Below are 7,092 nucleotides of genomic sequence, written 5' to 3'. Positions count from 1 at the left end.
GTATATGTGTAAGTAAAGTGTATTATATGTGTATATATATATATATATATATATAGAAGATTATATAAAGAACCCATTTGATAATTATGATAAATGTGAAATTCTCATGTGAAATAAAATATATTTTTGTGAAAACAAGAACAATTAGTGGTTTCCCTTCCTCTGACTTTATAATTTCCCCTTTCTTTTTTATCCCCTCCTAACAGATTTCTGTTATATTACAGTGGAAAGAACATCACGGAGATTTTTGTTTTATTTTCTCTTTATTTAACTAAGTCAGTTAAGAACAAATTCTTATTTTCAATGACGGCCTAGGACCAGTGGGTTAACTGCCTGTTCAGGGGCAGAACAACAGATTTGTACCTTGTCAGCTCCGGGGTTTGAACTTGCAACCTTCCGGTTACTAGACCAACGCTCTAATCACTAGGCTACCACTAGGCTACCCTGCCGCCCCAGATAAGTTGATAGCTATAATAATGATCACTCCGATTCATATGGAGTTAAATACAGATGTTCACGCCACTTTTTCCAAGGCCAATTTCTCCTCCCTGCCCTTCTCATTTCTCCTTCATATCCCCATCTTAGTCATCTTCTCCTGCTCTGTTTGTATTTCCATCCATTGTTCTCTTCCTTTCTCTCTTCCCAGAGGAGCTTTATGGCTGTGACAGTAAAAACAGCTGTGGCACCAAAGTGTGGTGCCACAGCACTCCCCTGTGTTTTCAAAGTGGTTGTCATAAATTAGGTCCAGCAGACTGTTGACCCTTCAGAGAGAGAACATAATGGGAGCCTGTTGAGGAGAACTGCTCCTCTGTTGACTTGCTGCTCCACTACCCTGACATCAGTAAACGTGAAGAGTGTTGAGTAACAGGTGTAAAATCGTTATCACCCGTACTGAACGTAAGGGCAGTCTAGACACAGCAAAGGCAAGAAAAGCCAGGCTGAGAGCAATGTCTTCAACTGTAAAGAAAAAAAAGGGCAAGGCATGGTCGGTAGTGCACATTTCTGTAAATAATAAAACAAAACATTTTCGGCTGTAAACATCAATCGTCAGTGCTGTTAGACATGTAGCCATATACAATGGATTAGGAAAGTATTAAGAACACCTTCCCCTTTTCCACATTTTGTTAAATTACATCCTTATTCTAAAATAGATTAAATTAAATGTTTTCCTCATCAATCTACACACAATACCCCATAATAAAGCAAAAACTGTTTTTTAGAAATACCTTATTTACATAAGTATTCAGACACTCGAAATTGAGCTCCGGTGAATCCTGCTTCCATTGATCATCCTTGAGATGTTTCTGCACATTGATTGGACATGATTTGGAAAGGAACACACCTGTCTATATAAGGTCCCACAGTTGACAGTTCGTAAGTGCAAAAACCAAGCCATGAGGTTGAAGGAATTGTCTGTAGAGCTTCGAGAAAGGAGCGAGAATCTAAGCGGCACGTCTGGTGGAAACCTGGCACCATCCCTACGGTGAGGCAAGGTGGTGGCAGCATCATGCTGTGGGGATGTTCTTCAGCGGCAGGGACTGGGAGACTAGTCAGGATCGAGGGAAAGATGAACAGAGCAAAGTACAGAGAGATCCTTGATGAAAACCTGATCCAGAGTGCTCAGCACCTCAGACTGGTGCGAAGGTTCACCTTCCAACAGGACAATGAACCTAAGCACACAGCCAGACAACGCAGGAGTGGCTTCGGGACAAGTCTCTGAATGTCCTTGAGTGGGCCAGCCAGAGGCCAGACTTGAACCCCATCGAACATCTCTGAAGAGACCTGAAAATAGCTGTGCAGCAACGCTCCACATCCAACCTGACAGAGCTTGAGAGGATCTGCAGAGAAAAATGGGAGAAACTCCGCAAATACAGGTGTTCCAAGCTTGTAAGCGTCATACTCGAGGCTGTAATCGCTGCCAAAGGTGCTTCAACAAAGTACTGAGTAAAAAGTCTGAATACTTTTGTAAATAAAAAAAATAAAAACTGTTTTGCTTTGTCATTATGGGGTGTTGATTGATGAGGAAAAAATACAATTTAATTAATTTTAGAATAAGGCTGTAACGTAACTAATTGTGTAACAAAGTTGAGGGGTCTGAATACCTTCGAATGCACTGTACGACATAACCACTTCCAAAAACTGTGAGCCAATCTCATCATCATATTCCAATCTCCTTTGCATTAGCGTAGCCTCTTCTGTAGCCTGTCAACTATGTGTCTGTCTATCCCTGTTCTCTCCTCTCTGCACAGACCATACAAACGCTCCACACCGCGTGGCCGCGGCCACTCTAATCTGGTGGTCCCAGCGCGCACGACCCACGTGGAGTTCCAGGTCTCCGGTAGCCTCTGGAACTGCCGATCTGCGGCCAACAAGGCAGAGTTCATCTCAGCCTATGCCTCCCTCCAGTCCCTCGACTTCTTGGCACTGACGGAAACATGGATCACCACAGATAACACTGCTACTCCTACTGCTCTCTCTTCGTCCGCCCACGTGTTCTCGCACACCCCGAGAGCTTCTGGTCAGCGGGGTGGTGGCACCGGGATCCTCATCTCTCCCAAGTGGTCATTCTCTCTTTCTCCCCTTACCCATCTGTCTATCGCCTCCTTTGAATTCCATGCTGTCACAGTTACCAGCCCTTTCAAGCTTAACATCCTTATCATTTATCGCCCTCCAGGTTCCTCGGAGAGTTCATCAATGAGCTTGATGCCTTGATAAGCTCCTTTCCTGAGGATGGCTCACCTCTCACAGTTCTGGGCGACTTTAACCTCCCCACGTCTACCTTTGACTCATTCCTCTCTGCCTCCTTCTTTCCACTCCTCTCCTCTTTTGACCTCACCCTCTCACCTTCCCCTCTACTCACAAGGCAGGCAATACGCTCAACCTCATCTTTACTAGATGCTGTTCTTCCACTAACCTCACTGCAACTCCCCTCCAAGTCTCCGACCACTACCTTGTATCCTTTTCCCTCTTGCTCTCATCCAACACTTCCCACACTGCCCCTACTCGGATGGTATCGCGCCGTCCCAATCTTCACTCTCTTTCCCCCGCTACTCTCTCCTCTTCCATCCTATCATCTCTTCCCTCTGCTCAAACCTTCTCCAACCTATCTCCTGATTCTGCCTCCTCAACCCTCCTCTCCTCCCTTTCTGCATCCCTTGATTCTCTATGTCCCCTATCCTCCAGGCCGGCTCGGTCCTCCCCTCCTGCTCCGTGGCTCGACGACTCATTGCGAGCTCACAGAACAGGGCTCCGGGCAGCCGAGCGGAAATGGAGGAAAACTCGCCTCCCTGCGGACCTGGCATCCTTTCACTCCCTCCTCTCTACATTTTCCTCTTCTGTCTCTGCTGCTAAAGCCACTTTCTACCACTCTAAAGTCCAAGCATCTGCCTCTAACCCTAGGAAGCTCTTTGCCACCTTCTCCTCCCTCCTGAATCCTCCTCCCCCTCCCCCCCTCCTCCCTCTCTGCAGATGACTTCGTCAACCATTTTGAAAAGAAGGTCGACGACATCCGATCCTCGTTTGCTAAGTCAAACGACACCGCTGGTTCTGCTCACACTGCCCTACCCTGTGCTCTGACCTCTTTCTCCCCTCTCTCTCCAGATGAAATCTCGCGTCTTGTGACGGCCGGCCGCCCAACAACCTGCCCGCTTGACCCTATTCCCTCCTCTCTTCTCCAGACCATTTCCGGAGACCTTCTCCCTTACCTCACCTCGCTCATCAACTCATCCCTGACCGCTGGCTACGTCCCTTCTGTCTTCAAGAGAGCGAGAGTTGCACCCCTTCTGAAAAACCTACACTCGATCCCTCCGATGTCAACAACTACAGACCAGTATCCCTTCTTTCTTTTCTCTCCAAAACTCTTGAACGTGCCGTCCTTGGCCAGCTCTCCCGCTATCTCTCTCAGAATGACCTTCTTGATCCAAATCAGTCAGGTTTCAAGACTAGTCATTCAACTGAGACTGCTCTTCTCTGTATCACGGAGGCCCTCCGCACTGCTAAAGCTAACTCTCTCTCCTCTGCTCTCATCCTTCTAGACCTATCGGCTGCCTTCGATACTGTGAACCATCAGATCCTCCTCTCCACCCTCTCCGAGTTGGGCATCTCCGGCGCGGCCCACGCTTGGATTGCGTCCTACCTGACAGGTCGCTCCTACCAGGTGGCGTGGCGAGAATCTGTCTCCTCACCACGCGCTCTCACCACTGGCGTCCCCCAGGGCTCTGTTCTAGGCCCTCTCCTATTCTCGCTATACACCAAGTCACTTGGCTCTGTCATAACCTCACATGGTCTCTCCTATCATTGCTATGCAGACGACACACAATTAATCTTCTCCTTTCCCCTTCTGATGACCAGGTGGCGAATCGCATCTCTGCATGTCTGGCAGACATATCAGTGTGGATGACGGATCACCACCTCATGCTGAACCTCGGCAAGACGGAGCTGCTCTTCCTCCCGGGGAAGGACTGCCCGTTCCATGATCTCGCCATCACGGTTGACAACTCCATTGTGTCCTCCTCCCAGAGCGCTAAGAACCTTGGCGTGATCCTGGACAACACCCTGTCGTTCTCAACTAACATCAAGGCGGTGGCCCGTTCTTGTAGGTTCATGCTCTACAACATCCGCAGAGTACGACCCTGCCTCACACAGGAAGCAGCGCAGGTCCTAATCCAGGCACTTGTCATCTCCCGTCTGGATTACTGCAACTCGCTGTTGGCTGGGCTCCCTGCCTGTGCCATTAAACCCCTACAACTCATCCAGAACGCCGCAGCCCGTCTGGTGTTCAACCTTCCCAAGTTCTCTCACGTCACCCCGCTCCTCCGTTCTCTCCACTGGCTTCCAGTTGAAGCTCGCATCCGCTACAAGACCATGGTGCTTGCCTACGGAGCTGTGAGGGGAACGGCACCTCAGTACCTCCAGGCTCTGATCAGGCCCTACACCCAAACAAGGGCACTGCGTTCATCCACCTCTGGCCTGCTCGCCTCCCTACCACTGAGGAAGTACAGTTCCCGCGCAGCCCAGTCAAACCTGTTCGCTGCTCTGGCCCCCCAATGGTGGAACAAACTCCCTCACGACGCCAGGACAGCGGAGTCAATCACCACCTTCCGGAGACACCTGAAACCCCACCTCTTTCAGGAATTCCTAGGATAGGATAAAGTAATCCTTCTCACCCCCCCCCCTTAAAAGATTTAGATGCACTATTGTAAAGTGGCTGTTCCACTGGATGTCTTAAGGTGAACGCACCAATTTGTAAGTCGCTCTGGATAAGAGCGTCTGCTAAATGACTTAAATGTAAAAAATTTAAATAGGTCAGGACAAAAAGCATTTTACATCAGCAGTCCATAGCCATAGTTGAACTGAACAAGAGCTACATGTACAACATAAAAGCAGGACTGACGTCAGAGACACAGGGAGAGGACCACATTAGGATTACAACAGAGGGGGTTTGGCACAGCCAGCTGGTCTAGCCCTGTGGACCGAGTCAACCAACCAATCAGCAGGACACAGCATGGGTCGTCACCAGCGGACGTTTAACCCAATCACAGAGTTGGGAGGATACAATAATCTGGAGTTTCCAGAGCCTAGGGGGTTGTTATCTAAAGTTATGGTCATTGTATGCGTCCAAAATTGCACACAAATCATTTTTTTTGTGCACTACTATTGACCAGCCCTATGTGCCCTGGTCAAATGTAGTGCACTATATAGGGAATAGGGTGACATTTGTGGCGCACCCATGTTGTAGCATCTGTAACCTTGCTGGGCAATACTGTGGTTGTGGAAACGGAACCGTGTGATCACAATTGGCTGACCTGTGGCTGACTTTATAATCTCATTGTAGTTATTTATTATGCAGTGGTGTGTGCAGATTACATTTACATCAATATCAAATGAACACAAATAGAACATAGCTCGCCAAAGTGTTCGGAAGGAGAGCCCCCTGAGTGGTTGCCTAGCCCACTGGCTAGAAATGACAGATAGAGAGTAGGTCTACGGGTCAGGGTCACAGAGGGCTGAAGGAAAGGAACACAGACTGGTCACTGTCAACAACACAGCCAGGCAGCTCGGCTCAGGCTCTCTCTCCAATCAGGGAGCATCCTGGCACCCTGCCATCGGAGCGTGGTCTGGGTGTGGTCTGCTCTTCCCAGCAAATAGTCCTGTCACACGCTCTTCTCACCCATCATGCCTCTGCCAGGGTCATCTATCTTGTTTTCCAGCTCCAGCTCAGCTTTCCTGACCTTGTCACTTACCCAGGCTTTCTCTTTCTCTCTGTCTGACCCTGTCTCTTGCTCTCTTTTCAGCCGTTCATCCCTTTCTTTCTGTCTTTTTGTCCTCCTTCTACCTCTCTGACTTCGCCATATTCCTATCTTTTTGAAGGTTCTTAGGTTTACTGTGAAATGTATAGGAGAGGAAAGGGTTTTTCTGTACGCTAGAAGAATTAGCTATACTTTAAACTCGTCTGTGTTGATGACTCTAATCTTAGTGCTGTCAATGCCTCTGGATCCCTGTAGGACTGGCGAGGACCTAAGTGTGACCCTCTATCCTTCCCTTCTTGCTCGATCTCTGGTTTGTTTGTTCCCAGTTTTTCGGCACTCCTCTCACACTGTTGTAGCCTATGCCTCTCAGCAGCTCAGCAAGCAGAGGGAGTGCCGAAAAACAGGGGGAACATTCTGCGTGCATAAGTCATCTCTTTCTCTCTCTTGCTGCCTCTCTGTCAGATCCTCCCATGCCAAAACCAGTCCTCTCATGAAATTGTTAGACGAAATTTCAACAAAAAAAAAAGTCTACAGAAAGAACAGGCAAACACCACTAGGGAGTGTCTGCAACAAAAATAATTATTAAGTAACACTGAGCGTGTCTTTCTGTGAGAGAACTCAGATGAGTTTGACTTGTACAGAACGTATCACTTCATGTTTCAAAACAAATTAATCATTCAAAATGAACCATCCTTTTACCAGCAATGTAGAAACAATGGTGTGTCAACTCTAAATCTATCAAACATATTTTATGCCATTTAGCAGACGCTTTAATCCAAAGCAATTTACAGTCATGCATGCATACATTTAACGTACAGGTGGTCCCAGAAATCCACTGAGCTGG

Source organism: Oncorhynchus nerka, linkage group LG7 (genome assembly GCF_034236695.1).
Source record: "Oncorhynchus nerka isolate Pitt River linkage group LG7, Oner_Uvic_2.0, whole genome shotgun sequence".
Lineage (NCBI taxonomy): Eukaryota > Metazoa > Chordata > Actinopteri > Salmoniformes > Salmonidae > Oncorhynchus > Oncorhynchus nerka.
This window is presented reverse-complemented; position numbering follows the sequence as displayed.